This window comes from Hylobates moloch, unplaced genomic scaffold (genome assembly GCF_009828535.3).
Source record: "Hylobates moloch isolate HMO894 unplaced genomic scaffold, HMol_V3 SCAFFOLD_11, whole genome shotgun sequence".
NCBI lineage: Eukaryota > Metazoa > Chordata > Mammalia > Primates > Hylobatidae > Hylobates > Hylobates moloch.
The window spans coordinates 86,911,571-86,930,908 of record NW_026652286.1 but is presented as its reverse complement, the minus strand read 5'-3'; the positions used below and the strand labels follow the sequence as shown (position 1 = coordinate 86,930,908).

The following is a 19,338-nucleotide window of genomic DNA, read 5'->3' as shown; positions in this document are numbered from 1 at the left end:
TGCCTGAGCTGTGTAACCCTTGGTGAATCCTTTCATCTCTCCATCTTGAAATGACAAGTTTTAAACTGGGACATCTCTAAGGGAGAAAAGATGAACAGGTGTTCATGAGAAACTGGGCACTCATGGCAAAGAAAGTTAAACATGGCCGTACACAAGAGCTCAAATGCTTACAACCCTTGGTGTTTGGAAGGTGCTGTTGAGACCAAGCGAGGGCTGGGTTCCCTGGTTCAGCCAGCAGAATCCTTCTTAAGGTGAATATTCTGCTCTATCAGGCAGGTAGAATGGAACAGAGAGTCCAGACATTGGGAGAATCATTAGCCAGAGTCAGGCTCGGCCAGTGCGGCTGTGCCAAAGACTGACCCGAGTTCCAGGGAATACCTGGGCTTTCAAGTGTTCATAACTTTGTTTTGTTTAAGAGCGATAGATAGCTTTGCAACCTTGGCATTTGTGAGAGGCTGGATAATAAAGCCAGAGATATAAGAGTAAGGGTTTCTGCCATGATTTTATGGGACATCTCCGCAACTCCTAAACACCAACAATCACCCTCCTCCCAGGTCTCCCCTTGGGGATTCTCAGGAGAGAAGCTCAGAATGAAAAGAGAAGCTTCTGCTGGCCCCCAGCAGTCCCAAAGCTCAGCCTGTGATCTGAGCCTTCGGTCTCCTCTCATCCTCATTTATTCTGCTCCTTTCTTCTGAAGCAACTTCAGAATGCTCCATCACAGGCCCCCACCCTAAATATGGCATGGAGGATTTTACACACACACACGCATGCACGCACACATACACCCCTCTCCCCTGAGTAAGATTCACAATACTGGCTGGGCAATGGAAAAAAGAAAACTAAGACCCCTCCAAGGGTGGTGAGCTGAAATCGCACCACTGCACTCCAGCCTGGGCAACAGAAAGAGACTCTGTCTCAAAAAAAAAAAAAAAAGTTTGCACATATATAAAATGGGGGGTAATCTTAGAGTTGTTGGGAGAGTTAACTGGCATATTGCATGTAAAGTAGGTAGCACAATGCTTGCATCATAATGAATGGGCAACACATGTTATTAGTATTTTTATTCTGATTACTATCAACACTATGGCAGCAGCAGCATTGTGACTCCTCATTGCAGGGCAGCCTTTGTAAGATCCTTGGAAGGGAAGGAGTGAAAGTATTGGTGTTGTGTGCCTGTTGAGCTCCACTTTCTGTGCTGGGCACCTTCATGTGCATCATCTTGTTTAAACCTTCCAACAACCTTATAGTCCCATTTCTGAGTGAGTGGTGTCACTGCTGTTGTGCAACTTTGAAGTCCTGCTTTTAGGGTAGGAAGGATGTATCATCATCTCTTTAACACGTGAAGAAACCAAGGCTCAGAGAGTTAAGCTGCTAACGCTCCTGATTTAGCTATTGGGTAGCTGAGCTAACATCTCAGTTCTGTCAACATCAAGCCCAGCTTCTCCACTAAACTGCCTGTGATGACAGCACGGGCCCACGGGCCCAGCTTAGACAGCCTTCTATGCCTACTGAAGCCTGCCTCTTCCCTGCAGCTTGACCTGGATGTCTTTGGGGTCTATGGCACTGTTTCCTGGTGGAGTTTCCAGGAGAAGAGAAGCTCTCATCTGCAGGGCTTGTACAGCTTACAGCCAACTGTCAGCAGATAACTTGCATACAGAGCTCTGCCAATTGGTTTCTTGAAGAGTGCAATGATTATCACATTTGTGACAGCATCAAGAGCCTTCTAAAAGGCTTTATTTCATTTGTTGAAATATTACCTAAAGATGTTTTATCTTAGAAACAAAATACACACAAACACACTATAAAGACAGTTGCAAGTGGCATTGGAGAGAGATGCTAGGAGGTGCATGCCACCACGCCCAGCTAATTGTTGCATTTTTAGTAGAGATGGAATTTCACCATGTTAGCCAGGCTGGCCTCGAACTTCTGATCTCAGGTGATCCGCCTGCCTTGGCTTCCCAGAGTACTGGGATTACAGGCAGGAGACACCATGCCTGGCCTTAGATATGCAAACTAAAGTTTAAAAAGCTTAGTTCTCTTGCCCAAGATCTCATAGCTAGTAAGCATAAAAGCAAAAAAAAAATCCTCGGTCAGAATGGCAGCATGGGAAGCCCACCTAACTCTCTTCTCTGAGTCCTTTGCCCATTAAGAAAAACTCTCACCTCCTGGTCCAGGCATGAAACAACACTGTCTATCCAACAGAGCCTGGGCTGGCAGCAGCACAGGGTCTAGACCTGCCTCTGCTTAGACCTCAGTGTATTCTAAGATCCTGCTTTCTTGGCCTGTTTCTCCATCTACAAAGGGGAAGTCATGTTCCTTGCCCCTCCCAGCACTTAAAGCTATTATAGAGAGGAATGAGTTCAAAGGTATGAAAACACGTAGGAAGGAAAAGGTACAACCGATCTTCTAGAGTGACTTCTAATCAAACTCTAGGCATATACCTCCACGCTTGACTCCCTTCTTAGGCATTCTCCTTTTGACTTCTAAGCAAGCAAGACGTTCTATCATAAAAAGACAATCAGTTGCATTCACTGAAAGTAGAAAAATGGACTCTCACATTGATGAATGATGGCAAACGACAAAGGCCGATATAGACAAGGTTTCTTGGTTAACCTTCAGTTCACCAAAAAGTCCTTTGATTACATATTCTCTGAGCATCCTAGTTAATCAAGGCTTTGCAGAGCAGATCCTCACTCTCAGCTGTAAAGGCCTCTGCTCTTCCCCATGTCCCTCTGCTTGTGCCCCTTATAGTCTGCCCTTTACTCACTGCCCAGATTGGACTCCTTCTCCCAGAACAGCAGGTAAATTCAATTATCTTAGGGCTGAGTACGTAAATTTTAGGCCTAGGCATTCCTCCTAGAGACTCCAGAGTTGTCAGTTACTTTAAATTCATTAATACACATATACGGGTACAGATGTGCTTCCACTGTGATTCCACTCTTGGTGACAGCTGGGAAAGAGGCCCCACCACCTGACCCATCCGTCACAACACCCACCATCCCCATCTCAGACACGGAGCCCCAGAGACTGCCACCCTCCCTTTCCCTTCTCCGGGCCCCTCAGTGGCACCTCGAGGCTGCCAGTCTCTCCAGGCCTGCTGTGGCTTTCAGAAAACAGAGCATGTCTATTTTTAGCCCTTCTCAGCCTAATAATACTCCCCAACACCCATTCAGCTTAATCACTTTATTGAGGACAAGAAGCGGGCTCTCTAGCCCGGGTGCTTCTGATGTTAGGAAGTAGTAAAATGTTCAAACTGGTTAAAAATGACACTCATTGGCTTGCCTTTGGTGTTTCTGAAACCTTAATTGTGGCTCAGGCTGTGGATCTAAAGAGCCTTGCAGGTTTCAGAGTCTGGCTTCCTTACCCCCTGCACCATAATTGAGGTGTTACATTACAACTACGGCACTGACATTTGCAGACTCAAAATTCAGAAGCCTTAAGGTGCCACACTTTTCAAAACAGAAATATTGCCTGCCACACTTAATGCCCATTCTAAGTACGAACCACCTCCCTGCCGGAAAAAAACAAAACGAAACAAAACAAAACTCGTCTTTTCTGGTTCCCTCCATGCCAAAGGTCCAGGTGGGAAACTATTTGCCATATTAAGCCCATAGCTGCTTGAAAACAGAAAGGTTTGTTTGGTGTAATTAGAAGATCTGCGAGTTTGGTGTGTGCAGAAAATTGTTGGCAGCTCTTCCGCGTGCACCTTTGAGACCGTGACTTCCAAAGCTTCAGGGTGAGCATCTGCAAGCGTGCAATCTGTACCACGTGAGCTATGGGCTGGGAGAAGTGGGCAGCCTGGAAAGGGGACGGAAACAACTTTGCCTCAGAGGTTAAGACCAGGGGCTTCAGGGTCAGGCGGCCCTGGGGTCAGAGCACAGCTCTGTCTCTAACTTGCTAGGTGATCTTGGGCAAGTAAACTCAGTCTCCTCATCTGTAAAATGGACATCCTAATAGTATCAACTTGCAATGGGTCTTGTGAGGCTCAAATGAGATGACCAAGTAAAGCAATCTGGCACAGTACCTGGCACCTGTAGGCCTCCAGGAAATGTCAGCTGCCACTGTCATTATCTTTGGTTTCCTCCTTTCTACCATGGGCTCCTTCTAAGACAAAGTGTTCAGTTTTTGTCTCTTCTGCCTTGCCCAGGACAAAAAGGAAATCTGGGCAGGAGAATGGCTAACCATGGCCAGCTGTGTGCGGTCGCGGGACATTCTTGGACATGCAGTAAGGAACTCCTATGGAGTCGGAGTGGGTAGATGGAGCTGGACCCACAGTAGGAGTATTGAGGGGATGATTTCTCAGGTTCCATTCAGCTAAGCGAGTGAAAGGCACGTCCAAGGCCCAGAAACTCACCCGGACCAGGCTCTTCTACATTCCTGGGCAGCTTCCCCTGCTGCTCCTGTCTCCCTTTCCTTCCTTCTCAGGCAGGGTGCTTTGAAGCACCTTCATAAACGTCCTGCTCTTCAGCAGGCAGAGGCGGAATGCCTCATTAACTTTCCTAGCTAATTTTACAATTTAACCAAACACCACATTCCTGCTTCGATTCAGCCAGCCTCTGACTGTGACAAACTTTTATAATGTTGAGATGGAGGAAGGAAGCAGATAGTCCGTGCCAGAGACTGAAGATAAAGTTCTGAAAACTAAAGTGGGAGATGGAGAGTAGGAAAAGAAAATAGCTCTGTGAGCTCTATGTATGCTCCCAAAGCAGAATTCTAGGCTGTGCAGGGCTGAGCAGTAGGGAAGAAAGCCACGCCGGCACTGTGGTGTCAGAAAGATGGAGTACTCCCGTGACAATGACTCTTCCTGTCACCTTAGGGGGCCGGGGGCTATATCGGGAAGCACAGTTACACGTTGTCCTCTGAGGGGCATGATTCAATGCTGACGGGCAGCAGGCCAGAGGTGAGGCAGGCCACCCAGAGGACATGTTCAGCTTGGCAAGGCCCCAGGGCCCCTTCCAAAGGGCACTGAAAGGCCCTTCCCAGCCCACTGAGCCGGCTCCTAGCTCCTGATAGAGATTCTGGATGGGGGTGGAGTTCAGTGGGAGGACTGTATGTCTAGGAATGTTTCCCCATCAAGAATCCTATGGGCTAGAAAAGATGCCCAGGGTTGTCATCACAGTCCTACATACGCTGGTCCATGCTTTGCTCGGCCAGGACAGACAGGACCTCATTAGAGACAGAGTATCATTCGGCCTCATTATCTATAATCAGACCCTGCTCTCGGTGCATAGATAAGTAATGAAGACAGTGCACTGTGATTCTCTTTGCTCCCGGATCAGCTTCAAAGGCTGCACCTGTCCCTCTCGAGCCTATACTCCAGAGCGTCTGACTCCAGACCCCAAACCTCAATTAATGCAAAACTGGACCCCCAGCAGTGCTCTCTCAGATGTGCTGGATTATGTCCATTAGGCCCCAGTGAAGGCACTGGGAGATCCAGGATATTCAGGCAAGATAGTAGCCTCCCAAAATATCTGGTCTCTGGGCCTTTATCCCGGGCTCATCTTAGCAAAGGCAACTGAGGAAGGAAGACTCTAGCAAATCCAAAGTTTCAGAGAGTTCTGTCCTTACCCGGAGTTACCTTGTTACTGAAAACGACTGTGGCCTTGCATAATTACTCCAACAAAAATGCAGCCGCCAATGAGCTCCCTGTGCTCAATTAGCTTATAATAGTCAGTGAGAGAGCTGCTGAGGTTTAATCCAACTACCCCAGAAGACTTTTTATCCCAACTACCTAATGAAAAGTTTACAATTTGCTTTTTTCTTTTCCCCCTTGTCGCAGGCAAGTGAAAGAATTCCAATCAAAATGGGACTGGTTTGGGGGAAGGAGGAGGGAGTGCGTTAACTACTGGGGAAAAGTCTGGAAGAGATGTCTTTGTCAGGTTGAATCCTGGAGAGAGCCAACAAAAGGAGCCCCTGACTACACAGGCATCCGCCCCTCTCTCCCACTGGCTTCCATCTATGCGGTGAACAAGCTCAGTCTTCACTAAAGGCATGCACAGGGGCTTCACCTACGTGGTCCGAGGAGGTGGGCTGGGGCACGTCCTGAGGCAGTCCTCGGATGCTTCCTCCATTGGCCCTCCAGGGTGGCCAACTGTGTCCTCAGCCTCACCCAGAGGCAGCCGTCTGACCTGTCTTCTCAGCCTAGGCTTTGTGGGGTTCTAGGTACTCGTAACATATTTTTTAGTCCATCAAGTCCTATATGAGAAATTTACAATCTTCTGGGTCTGCACCCAATTTTAAGCCTTGCTTTCACATGTGTTTGTTTTGTGGCTGCCTCAACTTGGAGGGGTCCCCTGAAGTGGCAGCTTTTCATCTTTAATGCAGTGTTTCTCGACCTCCAGGCCAGGAGGCCCACAGCCATCACAGGGGTCGGAGGACTCCCAAGTGCAAGAAACTGGGCTGTAAGTCTCTGCCAGGTGGTTGTGGGTGGAGGAGGATGAGGAGGAAAGAAAGAGATGCCTGCCTGATGGTTCTAGCTCACAGAAGTTCTTGCTTCCTCTTGTCCAGAAAAGTCGGCCCACTCCCACCACAGCACTCCTTCTGGACACTCCAGCAGCAAAGACCTCGTCAAAATCCCATGAACCTCCTTCCCGAAGCTTTCCTCATCCCCCTGGTTCTTAGGAGCTTCTCCCCACTCTAAACGCCTGCAGCACTCAGTCTTTCCTCCTGCGGTTACAATGAGCACGCCCAGCCTTGCTCAACGCCTTCTCTTGCCAGGGGGCTCGTGTCACCCTCTCAGCCAGACCACCAGCTTCTTGCAGACAAGGACACTGGCTTCAACCCCTCTGTCCACCCTGCCAAGCTTTGCACACCACTGGCCCTAGGTTCAGCTGCTAACTGATGAATGACTTCACGAATGATTTCCCACAAAAGAGGGCCACACGTGTGACCCAGAGTAGTCATCGAGGTTTCTCTGCTGCTCAGCCTTCACCATCTGGTTCCCATTTGGCTGATGTTTCGCTCCCCAGAGAAAGCTCCAGCATCCCCAGCGTGTGCCTGGGGAAGATGAGGCTGTCAGAGAACGGACACAACCAGCCTCATGTCAAGTGATCCAGCTTCACTGGACATAATCTGAAAGGTCAGGGAGGCCACAACCTTCCTGATGTGTCATACTCTAAAATGCTTGAAGTCTAAGGCACTAGTAATAGCCCAAGTGGTCACAGCTCTCACATTTCTGGGCTGCAGCACAGGTCGGCTGCCCCTTTCACCCCACCCCAGCATCACAGGGTGCATCTACCAGAAGCAGAGCACCCAGTTGCATCGCCATGCAGGAGGGACCACAGGCAGCTCTCTCCTCCTACCCCTCCTCTCTACGTGTCAGGGTAGTGGAAAGGAGGAGTGGGGGGCATGACACAGTCAAGCTCTCCCTGGGTGGGAGGGCCACACACTAACCCACAGACCCTCCTGCAATGCTCCCAGAACCCTCCTATCCCCAACCCTACAAGGCACTGCGGAGAAGCCATAGCCACAACTCACAACCACTGAACACATGCTCCTCTAGCAGAGCAGGAAGAGGCTAATAAGCCACACCTGCTCCTGGTGGCACAGGTGCAAGGCACTCAGGCAGCAGCCAATTACTATGCCACCCTCCCCACCCCCAGGACCCTTGGGCACAGGGCCTTCCTGGTCTCAGCTCCCCAGTTTGAGATTGGTTAGCTCTGCAAACAGAGAAGCAGGCATTTAGGCACTCAAACAGCACGAGGCCAGGGCTAGGTATAGCAGCATGTTATACTATAATAGAAAAGCAAGACACAGGGTGGAAGGAGAGAGAAAGAGGGGGAGCTTGAAGTCCAGCTCTGCTACTTTCTAGCTTTATGATCTTAGGTAAGTTAACTCTTTACTGTCCTCATCTGCAAAACGGAATAGGCATATCTGTCTTCCAAAGTTGAAGAAAGATTGAGTTCAGATATGCAGAACACACAGCACTGTGCCTGGAACACAGCAAGTTTCAATAAATGTCTTTCTCTCCTTCCTGCAGCCAAACCATGCATCCTGAGCCCTTCACTTCTTCAGCAGATATTTCCTGAGAACCTGCTATGTGTCCGGCTATGAGGATGCAACAGAGCACACTACTGACAAGGTCCCCGCCTTCCATCCTTGTCTTCTCATCCAGATTGCTGACTCCTGGGGCTGGAGGGAAGCAGGCAGCATCTCAGGTCTGTTCCTTACCATGTGTCCATCCGCATGCCTGCTCACTCACCCATTAGGTTATTTTTCAAATGACTGAGTTGTAACCGCCATTTGGGTTACTAAGCGAGGTAGTATAGGGGACACAAATAAATCACATGTTCTCAAGAAGCTTACAGTCTAGTAGGCAAAAAAGGCCAAGCAAATAAATAGCTATGTAACAAAGAAGGTGACAGGTGCCATAAGAGGGGATAGATAAATGGCTAAGAGCGATCAGATGGAGGGCGGCCTCTTGTCCTGCCCAGACAGACGCGTCCTAGGGCTGAGTCGGCTGACTTTTCAAAAGAAGAGAAAAAGGAATGCTCGCCGGTCAGGCACCAGTCCTAGCATGGGAAACAGGCAGGACCTATTTAAAACAACTAGAGGCAGGTTAGAGCCTTTTCTGGCAAGTCCCAAAACTCCTGGAGCTGACCAGATAACCAGATAGAACCAATACTGTCAAAATCCTATGGATTTTAAAAAATCATTTAGCTGTTGCCGGGATGATAAAAGAATCTTGCCATTCAAAGGGAAGGTGCAGGCTCAGAGGAAGGAGGGGTTGCTGGGAGAGGAGGAGGGGGTTGGGGAGAAAAGGGAACGCCCTACAAATATAGATCAGGATTAGGGAGAAAAACCAGACGGCCAAGGACATTTATGCATTGTAGTTGCTTTACTACCTAATTAATTCAGTAATTTCAAAAACAATTTTATTTATGTTCCATTTACCACATCAAAGGTGAAAAAAATCCTACTGATGCTAAAATAATACCTCAAGGCTTCTATTTTTAATCAGTTAAAAAAAAAAAAACGAGGGGTGGAGGGAGAGTTTAAAAAAAAAAACAAACAAAAAACTCGCCCTGGTTTCTATACAATCTCTCCTGGGCAGACCACCAACCCTCAGAGAGAGAGAGAGGGAGAGAGAGAGAGAGAGAGAGAGAGAGAGAGAAAACACAGCCAAGCCCTCTCTGAGAGCCTTCCTGGCTGCTGAAAACCAAGCTTGTCAAAAAAAAAAAAAAAAAAAAAAAAAACCCACAAATCCATAATGGCCCGAGGCTCCTCTCCAATCTATTTTCTGCTCAGCTGGTTTTAAATGAAGTTATTATGAGTCATTAAAACACCCGCAAGCCAGTGGAAGTCAGCCAATTACAATTTTAAATTTAGCCTGTTCTCTGCCCCATTCTCTTGTTTTCTTCCTTTGCCCACAGAATGCTGCTGCTGTTATTTTTTCCCTCCCTTCCTTTACCCAAAGTGAAAGAGACAGTTATGAAAATGCATAGTACTGCACGGAGCACAGAATCATTCATATGAAACTCAAATTATTAGACTAAAAAAATGCAAACTTCTGCCCCCTCCAAAGTCAACCCAAGTCTTGTCTCAGCCCGCTGGATTCCTCGGAAACTCCAGTCTGAGCCCTAAAGGTCATGGGGCTATTTTTAAAATGAAAAGGTTCTTCGGTGGGGTCTTGTTGAGAAATGTTCACATCCATCACACAATATCAACATTTTCATGGCTGAATCCAAAAGGTAGAAACACACCACCACCATCTGAGAATTAATAACAAACAATGAAGTTGAAATTCAAAGGTAAAGCAGGCTTTGCAATCAAGCATGAATGTCGGTGGAAGTCACTTGATATGATGAGCTCATTTAGTTTTTAAATCTTCAAGGTAATGGTCTGTGCGGGCCCATTACAGCAAAGGAACAAATTTGAGTATTTCATGTAAATGCTTCTTCTTAATCTCTTTTTTTCCCATGCTTGCACACACAAACACACACATGCACACATGGTGTTCTGATTAGGACTGTGTCTCCGATTTCTAGGAGACACTGCAGCTTTTCCATACCCTCCAACAAGTGAGTCCCTCTACCCAAAGGACTGTCCAATCCTGCAATCTTCACCAACCTCACTTAATGGGTGAGTCTGCAAGCTCCACAGAACAGATGCCCAGATGTCTGCGAACACCTTCCATCACCTCCAGGCCCCCTCTCCCTCATGGTTACACACACACACACACACACACACACACACACACACACACAGACCAGTCCTCTGCCCCACCGTACTTGCAGTTCTACTGCCCCAAGAAGGCAGGAGAGCCACAACCACAGACCTAGGCAGTTGAACACCTGGGAGAGGAGTGGATGCCATGCCATTTCACTGACAGTCACCGAGGGTCACTGTGGAGGCCAGGATGCTACCAAGAGTGGCTGCCTACCTGGTGGCTCTGGGTGAGCTGGAACTCAGGGTCCATCCCCACCAAGCAGCCTCACTGAGGAGCTTGTGAAATACCATGACGTTTCCAGGCCCACCGCGACCTGCAGCCACTTACCAAAGGCAGGAGGATTTGGCCTGACCTCTATGAACATAAACCTGAGGCCTGTGAGCACAGATGTCCCAGGCTCTGAAGGTCCCCAGAGATGGGCAGATGTCACCCTCCTATCCTCAACCCTGAGCCACCCCACTAAGTAGTTCCAAGTGAGACCCCTCAACAGCAACCTCTCAAGTGGTTCACCGAGGCCTGTTCTCCCGGAAGCCAGTAAAGCTGAAGCTTCAGGCCTCTCCCTGGCACTGACCCCTTTCCTGGGAGGGGCTCTGACACTTGGTATTTATAATCCTTTTCTGAGAGACAGCACTCAAAACTGAGTACGCTTCAGGCCCCACCAAACCCAGATCTGCCCTAGTAGTACAAACACTTTTATAACAGGATATTCATTTATTTGACAAATACTATCAGTGCACAACACTCCTACGTACCAGGCACTTTGCTAGGGCATGAGTATGTGAGGGCGGCTGCTGAGTCCTGCACTCAGGTGCACAGTACAGGCCCAGGAGAGCACAGTAGCAGCAAAGTCCAATAAGGGCCTTGTAAAGCCTAACCCTGCTCAACTACTTGCCCATTCTCAATACAACTGGGATTTGGGCGGAACATCCAGGGACCCAGGAAAAGCAGGGGCCAAGCCAGAGAAGCCCCACTCTGGCCCCTGAGAGGCAAGGGACAAGAGCACATGAGATTCTAGGTGCTGGGAGCATTCTAGGGACACTGGCTCAAGAGTCCTCCCCTCTGGGGAGACCTCTGGGCCAGAGTGACATTTTGTTTTCCATTCCAACCACTGCCCAGCTTCCAAGCTAAAAAAAACTTTGTGGTGGTGGGTTAGGACAGGGAGACAGGGAGGCAGGAAGAGACAGAGACAGAGACAAAGAGAAAGAGAGAGACACAGAAAAGACCAACCAAGACAGATGGAGACAAAGACAGATGAAGACATAAGAAGGAAGACAGAAAATACACAGGAGTGTCAAGAAAAGGCCGAGGCTGACACAGACACAAAGGACAGGGACAAAGAGATGAAGTCAGATGAAAGCAGATTGGGGGAAAAAAAAAAGGAGAAGGGAAAAGCTGAAAAATAAATACCTGCCACCACAGAGACCTGAACGAGAACACTGAAAGTAAGGGCCACAGTAGCGTGATGGATGCCTAACCTCGGGCACAGCCCCAGATACAGAGACCCAGGCCCAGCCTGGTTAGAGGGCTGGGGAACGGGGCCGAGGGCAAGAGAAAGCACGCAGGCCTCCTAAGAACGCTTCCGGCAGGGTGTGTGTCTGCGAAGCCAAGGGAAGATGAAAAGGCCCTGGAAATCAGAAATGGCATTGCCATGATCAGGTTGATCCCATGTAAATATCCCTCCCCAATAACCCCGTATCTATTCATCCTCAGACAATAACAAGGGCCAGCAAGGCAACCCAGAATGTAGGAAGGATAGAAGGAGCAAAGGAGAGGAAAGGGAGACTAGGAGAATAAATGGCAGACAGACAGATGTCCCAGCATCCATCCCTCTAGGGCACCATTTATTTCCTAGTAAGACCGTCATCCTCTAGCTGTGCAAAATCATGTGGTGGTATGAGAGAGGGTATGTGTGGAAGAAACCACCCTATGCTGAGATAGAAAAATCATCGAGAGAGGGAGAAGGAAGAAGGTTATTACATAATTTCCACTTTCTTCCCTCCACCCTCAAAGTAATGTTCTATCTGACAGGCTCCTCTCTGAGGGGGGAAAAATGACAAATCCAATCCAAAATTCAACAGCCTGTGTTCTGTTCGGAGAGCACACAGTGTACTGTACAGCCCATAAAACTCCAAACAGCCTCCAGACACTGCCGCAATCGTCCTCCATCAAAACACTTTGTCTTGCATACAAAAATAAGATACAGCGCTGAACAGAATACAAAATCAGCCCATTACAGTACAGGGAGACTGCTACTTAGCAACGAGGGGGCTCTAAAGCCTCGATGCTCTACAGGAAGCAAAATCTGTCGAGCCTGTTGGGCAAATGATAAACATTAGCAGTATTAAAAAACACAAAAGCCATGTAAATGGATAGACATAATGTGGAAACGAATTTATAGAATAAATTGGGATGGGGGATCTGCGGGGTGGGAGGAGAGGCTGGGATCTAGCGGGGTAGATGGAACGAGCTCCCCCAACCTCTGCTAAGGCACCATATGGAGACAGAGACATGTGTATTTGGGGGCAGGGACATGTGAACCCCCTCTTCACACAGGGGCTGTAGGTGAAGGGGTGGGATAGAACTGGTGAAAACACTGTTTAAAACCATGACCTGCAATGAACTTTCCCAACTTTCTCAGTTCAGCTGGCCTGACTAGGGCGGGGGGACCCATGCACGCATAACCGCAGCACTAAGGTGGCAGTTATGTGGGGGATTTATCTGCCCTGGGGCCAGCATCGCACCCAGCACCATCAGGGAACCTGATACTTGCTGTAAACAAAATCCCTGGCCAAAAAACAAAAAAACAAAAACAACCCACACAACAAAACCAAAAACACCCCATCTGGGCTGGAAAATCAGTATATTTCATCAGGTAAAGGGGAAAAATACTCTGGCTGTGAATCAGCAGCAGGGTTCCGGATCCCAGCCAAAACAGGAGCTAAGAAGCAAAACCATATTCTTCTGGTCTCGGTTTAGGCTCTTGAGGCAGAAAGCGAGAAGGGGGTGGGGGTGGGGGTGGGGGTGGGGGCACTGAGGACAGGTAGGGGGGAGAGTAAAAGGGGAGAGGAAAGAAATGTATTTTTCATCAGCCAGTGTATAATTTATAAACAGCATTAAACAGTTTTTGTTTTCTTTTTCCTCTCTCCCGTGTACGGGCTTGGACGGTAGTCAAGCCTGCATTAATTTCTGCTTTGGGTACAGTGTGTTCTTGGAGGCGCATCTGCAAGCGATCATAAACTCTCTGGAATGCTGGCAGAACATCCAGACCTGCCGGCAGGCCAGTGACGACACCACTCTGGGAAAAAGTTCGGGAAGCAAGCCAAATTCAGAGTAGGGAGAGAGAGAGAAAGAGAAGTGTGTTCAAGAGCGAGCTGGGGGAAAGTGGCTCCCTTCACCCTTTCCTCTCTCTGCATCCGCATCATGCATGCGGACCGAAGGGAGGGCAGCCCAGCCTCTGAGCCACCCTCATCTGATCTTCTCCACTTCCTTGACCCAAAAACCAAAGGCGCCCCCACATAAGGAATGTGGAGGGAGTCGAGGAACATGAACAAAGTTTCTTCCTGGTCATCTCCCGGGTTTGCCCTGATGGTAGGAGGCTAACCAGAAGGGAAAGCTGGTATTGACTGAAGAGTGGGCAGAGGGTGCATGGATTGGCCATGGGCTCTCACAAGCCTGGGCAGCCCCCAGTCTCTTGCTCTGAGCAGATACCTAATCCGGGAGGAGAGAGGTGAATGGGAGGAGAGACAAGGTGAGGGGAAGCCATCTTTGGACTCAAAGGCACCTCTCCAATCATCAGCGTGGGGACCACCTCACACCGTCTCATCCCAGTCACAGGGAATTTTCCAGCTACCTCTCTTCCCCCATCTTCTCTGTCTTTGAGAAGAAGAAACTGAAACCCGTAGCTCAGTGCTCCAAAAAAGAATAAATAAATAAAACAGAACAAGGACAAGCCACAGATCTTTGCCATCTTGTAATGCTTTTTTCCTTCCATCCAACCGTGACAGAGGAAAGCCTAAGAGATCCAATCTGAAGGACTCCTCCAGCCCTTTTCCCTGCCAGGAGGATGACCCAGGTCCCAGGTGATAAGCCCCAGCCACTCCATGCTGCTGCTGGAATCAGAAAATCTATCAACGAAAGCTCTTTCTTTCCCCATGGCTCTGACTCTGGGGAAGAGCCTCGTCTCAGGGATGCTTCTCAATAGCCAGGGCCTACAGTGCCTGACAAGGGCAAGAGAGGAGTGGAAGGATGGGGCCTCCCACCTGGCAGAATGGGGCACATGGCCCTAACCAGCACAGAAGGCACAGGCCTCTCAACACTCCAGCCACACCCCAATACAGACGACCAGTCTTCATGTTCTCCAACGGGCTTTATTCACCCTATATTCTAGCCTAGTCTACATAAAAAAGCCCAACAGTCCCTTCTATTCCAGACACAAAAATATGTCACCCTCTTACTCAATCCTTCAGTGGCTCTCCAGTGCTTCAGGGAGAATGCAGATCATTTTGCTATTCCTTCCACAGATGTATCTCATCCATCTCTTCTAAACCCTGCACTCTGCTCTCTCCCGGCAGGCGCAGCCTACACTCACAGGTTACACCACCCACCTCCATAGGTGGCTTGGGCTTCCCCTCACCGAGTCCTTTCAAAATGCTGTTCTGTTACCCTCTGGCACAAAACACTCTCCTACTCCGAATTTCTCCCAGATTTCTTAGCACTTTGCACACATTACCATCTTGTATGATGATTGTATAGTCATACTCATCTCCCACTCTAGACTTAAGCTCCTTGAGGGCAGGGATGTTGTAGCAGTCTTCACTGTTAAGTGCACAGAGCCTGACACACAATTCGTGCTTATTAAACATCCTCTGGCTCCAAAAATGAATGACACTCCCAGAATAGGAGCAGGCCACATGAATACTCAAACCCTAATCGTATGCAGCCGAGTCAAAAATAGGGACAAGCAGTTCTAGGCATGCTCACTTATAAGCCACCAGGACGTTAAGCCAAGCTGTGGGAAATCTACCTAATGGGAAACCTTACACTGGCCCATCTCAGAACCAACTTGAGTCACTGCATGTGTCTATGGTCTCTGCATGGACATCTCAGAGCTAGGAATCACTTCTCATGTTACGACAAGGAGTGGCAAAGAGAGAGTGGATCAACAGATGCTTCAAGGCCAGATCCCCAAAAGGGGTAAGGTAGCAGAGGGTGAGGAGGGAGGTTTCAGAGTCTTCCTGGGACACAGGAAGGGGAAGGGCCACAGTCCTACACCCAAGCTTCACCCTCCATCAGGGCCAGCTTTGCAAAGCCTTGGAGGCCATCTCTCTTCCCACCCCAAGCCTCTTTCCCCAACAAGTAAACCCTTCTGACCCCAAAAGCACCTCTGAGAATGCAGGGCCTGGCCAGATCATCTCATTAGTTAATGAGTTCGGTTATTGATAGTTAGTTTAAACTTATTGTGATCATCAGGTATCGCTCATAAACACTTGATTAATTCACACTTTCAAATTGAAATTAGAACTTCAATTAAACTGAAATTCACTACTACCATTTAGGGTCTTTTAAAAAACCCTTAAAACAGAAAGTAAGGCAGAGAGAAAAAGGGAAGGCACTGTCTCTCAGAAGGGCCTCCTACAGGGCAAACTTCTAATTAAACAAATTGTCAATTTCAACACAATGAAAACTGATTTAGGAGTGTAAATTTAGTATTCTAGTCACTGAAAATAAGACCTGCATTGTCGATCTCCTACAGGCTGATTTCGTGTGATAGGGAAATGAAGAGGAGAGGAGGACGACAGGGAGAGAAAGGAGGAAAAACTGCGAAGGAAGAACAAGCCAGAGCTCTGTCTCCCTTTCAGAAATGACATCTCTGCGGAATTCAATGCGGCCTATTCTCAAGCATCGGAGAAACTCTTTTCTTGCCTCCTCCTTCACCCCACCCCAACCAGATTAGAAAAAAAAAATTAATCGTGTATGATGACAAACTTGGCTCAGCACTCACTGTACATACTGTACCCACAAGTCTGGCTCCCAGCCAGGCCTGGCCTGGAGCCAGAACTACAATAACAAACACAGGCGATGCTAGCCAAGAGGGGGTGGGGCAGCACACAGAGCTAGCCAGGAAGTGAGAGCCCGTTCAGCTCCGCTGAGCAGAAGAAAACAGCAGGAATGTGCCAGTGCAAGGGCGGCAACATTTAGGGGGGCAACCACAACCCCTACCCAGATCCTGGACCCACTTCTCCACAGCCTGCCCCTTTTGAAACAAAATGCTCGCCCCCCCACCACCTCCCTTGCCCAGGGTTCTGGAGCAACTACTGTTCTTCCAGGCTGTGGGCTGCTTGAACCCTTGGTCATCTTCTGTAAAATGGGTCTACTCTATAGACCTGGCGCACCCATTCTCACTGTCAGCTTTCTTCATGGAGCCTTCAAAATAGAGCAGCAGGAAAACCTCACATCGTCTAATTCAATGTCTCTTCTAAAACATCACCTAGTTCTGTTTTCAGGCATCAGAACATGTAAACCACTACTGGAATCTGTAAGAAGACCCAGCACCACCAGCCCAGCCCTCTGACCCCAACTCCCCAACAAGTCCAGGTCACTCCAGAGGCCCCCAGGGCCTGTTTAACAGGGTCCAAACAATTCAGGAAATGGTCTAGCTTCACTAAGCCCTTTGTGCTGTTTTATTTTCAAGACCTCTCAGCACGGAGGTGAGGAGTATGCCGGACAACAGAAAGAAAAAGAGAACAGAAATATCGGAATGTAGGCCGTGAGCTATCTGCAAGGGTGAATTAAAACACTATTATGACTCATCGCACCTGCCTAATCATCAAATCATCCTTTCCAAGGGCATTGGCAAGTGACTAGCAGAGGGACAAATCATTTGACACAATCAGCCTTCAGTGCCCAGTAAGACAAGCATGGAAAGGAAAAACTAGGAAAACAGGACCCAACTCCCAAAGCCTCTGGAGCAGCCATATGAGATCAGGGGACCTGGAAGCAGCATCTCAGGTGGGACCAAAGTCAGCTTCCCCAGGGTACTGCCAGCTCCACAGGGCAGTTGCACAGTCACACTCTCGTCTGAACTGGGGACACCAGGACCCCCTGACATGAGTAGGCAAGCAGCCCTTTCTTTTCTGCAGCCGCTCCCACCAGCCCCACCAATGCTGTTGATGTGTGATTCACAGCAGAGACACTGGCTAACTCACACTGGGTCACACTGCCTGGAAGAGGGATACAATACAAGCCAGGGGCTCCTGGCTGCCCCCTCCAGTGAGTCCTTAAGACATAAACAGTTCCTACCACAGGAGGGACTTGTCCGGAGAGAGGAGTGTCCCTGTTCATCGGCCTCCCAGGCTGCATCATTCACTCAACAAATACTTCTTGGCACCAATAATGTGCCAGGCAGTGTGCTGGACATAACGCGGACAGGATCTGACCCCATTACGTTAGGTATAGTGGTATATATTCAAGGTGAGCCTCACAGCTTCTCTGAGATAGCGTTAAATATTTTCATTTTACAGATGAGGATACTGAGGCTGTAAGAGCTTATGGTTGTTGCCCCAGATCACATCAGCAGTAGGTAGGTGTCCAAATTCCTTCCACCATGTAACCCCGCCTCCCAAGTAAGAGAGATAAGGCAAGTCCATAAATAACCGTAACACAGAAGAAAAACTGCACCCAAAGATAGCTTCAAATAAAGAAATATGGGCACAGAAAAGGCACGACTGCTTCTGGCTGGAGGTGGGGAACAGCTGGGGATGGCATCATGGAAGGGACCTTGGAAGATCTGGGAAGATGGGAGATGGGTTATTCCAAGTAGTCAGAATGGGGGAAACAAAGCCACAGAGCTCAGAAAGCAACAAGCCCATAAAGCAAACCAAGAAGATGAGTCTGGCTAGAGCACTGGACTCAAGGAAAGGGCAGTAAGAAAGGATGCTTACTGGGGCTGAGAGGGCAAAGAGGCTTTACTAACAGGCTAGAAGTGCACTGCCCCAAAAGTGCCCAGCGCCACACAGGGGTCTAGGGCAGGACACCCCACACTTTGCAGTAAGGCAGTGGTGAGCTAAAGCAGAAAAAATCAAGACCAAGAAAGCAAGGGAAGGGTAGCCAACCTGGTAGGGAGATAGTTCATGAAACTCGCCACACCCTGAACCTTAAGTAGCGTACAAAGCTGAAGGGAAGCACGAAGATACAAGGTGTAAGTCACTAAAACAGAAGAAAAAGTGTATGTGAGTGCCAAGCAGATCAGGACGCAGAAATGCCTGAAGTTAGGGCTCTGGGCCGAGGTGAGACACATGGGCAGGAGGAGGATGATTCAGTGGAGCCACGGGCAGGGTGGGGAGGGCCCACAGGAAGGAGGAAAAGAATGCACGAAGACATGGGGACAGTGGATGCGCCGAGAGAGATAGCTACCAGCTGCCTGCTGTGGACAAATCCGTGCGAAGAGGGAAGAATGGGAAGTGAGAAGGAGTTAGGACGCTTTAGGAAGGGCCATAAGGGCCAGGGGGAGAGACCACATCCAACACAGTGCAGAACCACACGGGCCCTGCAGCAAGGCAATGGTGAGCTGAAGCAGAAAAAGTGACTGAAGAGCACTTCCACGACTGTACACATGATGGGCTTGGGGGAAAGAGAGTACAAACGGCCAGGCAGGCAGGGAACAAGTGGATGGGGACATGCCCCCGGGGCAACAGGCTCAGAAACAAGGATGAGGGAGGAAGGTGCAAGCAGAAACTATTAACATTTATTAAATGCCAACTGCATGCCAGGGGCTTACTACAGATGCCTTCAACATATATTCTGTCACCTAATCCTCCAAAAAATTATATAAGTTAACAACACCAGCACTTGACAGATGCAGAAACCGAGGTTCACAAGATGAATGTAGCTAAGGTCACACAGCACATATCACAAACAGGATTTGAACCTTTGTCTGCCTGACCCCAAAGCCCATTTCACAAATGCCAAACTGCCTGGAGGGCCAGTTTCTGGAGCCCATATGGGGAAAGGAGAGACAGGCCTTGGCCTACATGAGGAGAAGACAAGACCAAATGAAACAACAGCCCTCTCCTCTCCCCTAAAAAATGACTCCAAGGTTGGAAGGCAAGGGAATTAAAGGGAAGAGAATATGCACCTGGCAAAGAAGAGTTGAGGCCTCCGCAACTAAAGTC

General features: G+C 48.8%; 1 protein-coding gene across 2 annotated transcripts in view; it reads right to left on the bottom strand.

Moving 5' to 3' along the window:
* Positions 1-19,338, bottom strand: part of ZBTB16 (zinc finger and BTB domain containing 16) — a 194,889-nt gene that overhangs the window by 78,309 nt on the left and 97,242 nt on the right. The gene's annotated exons all lie outside the window — the stretch shown is intronic.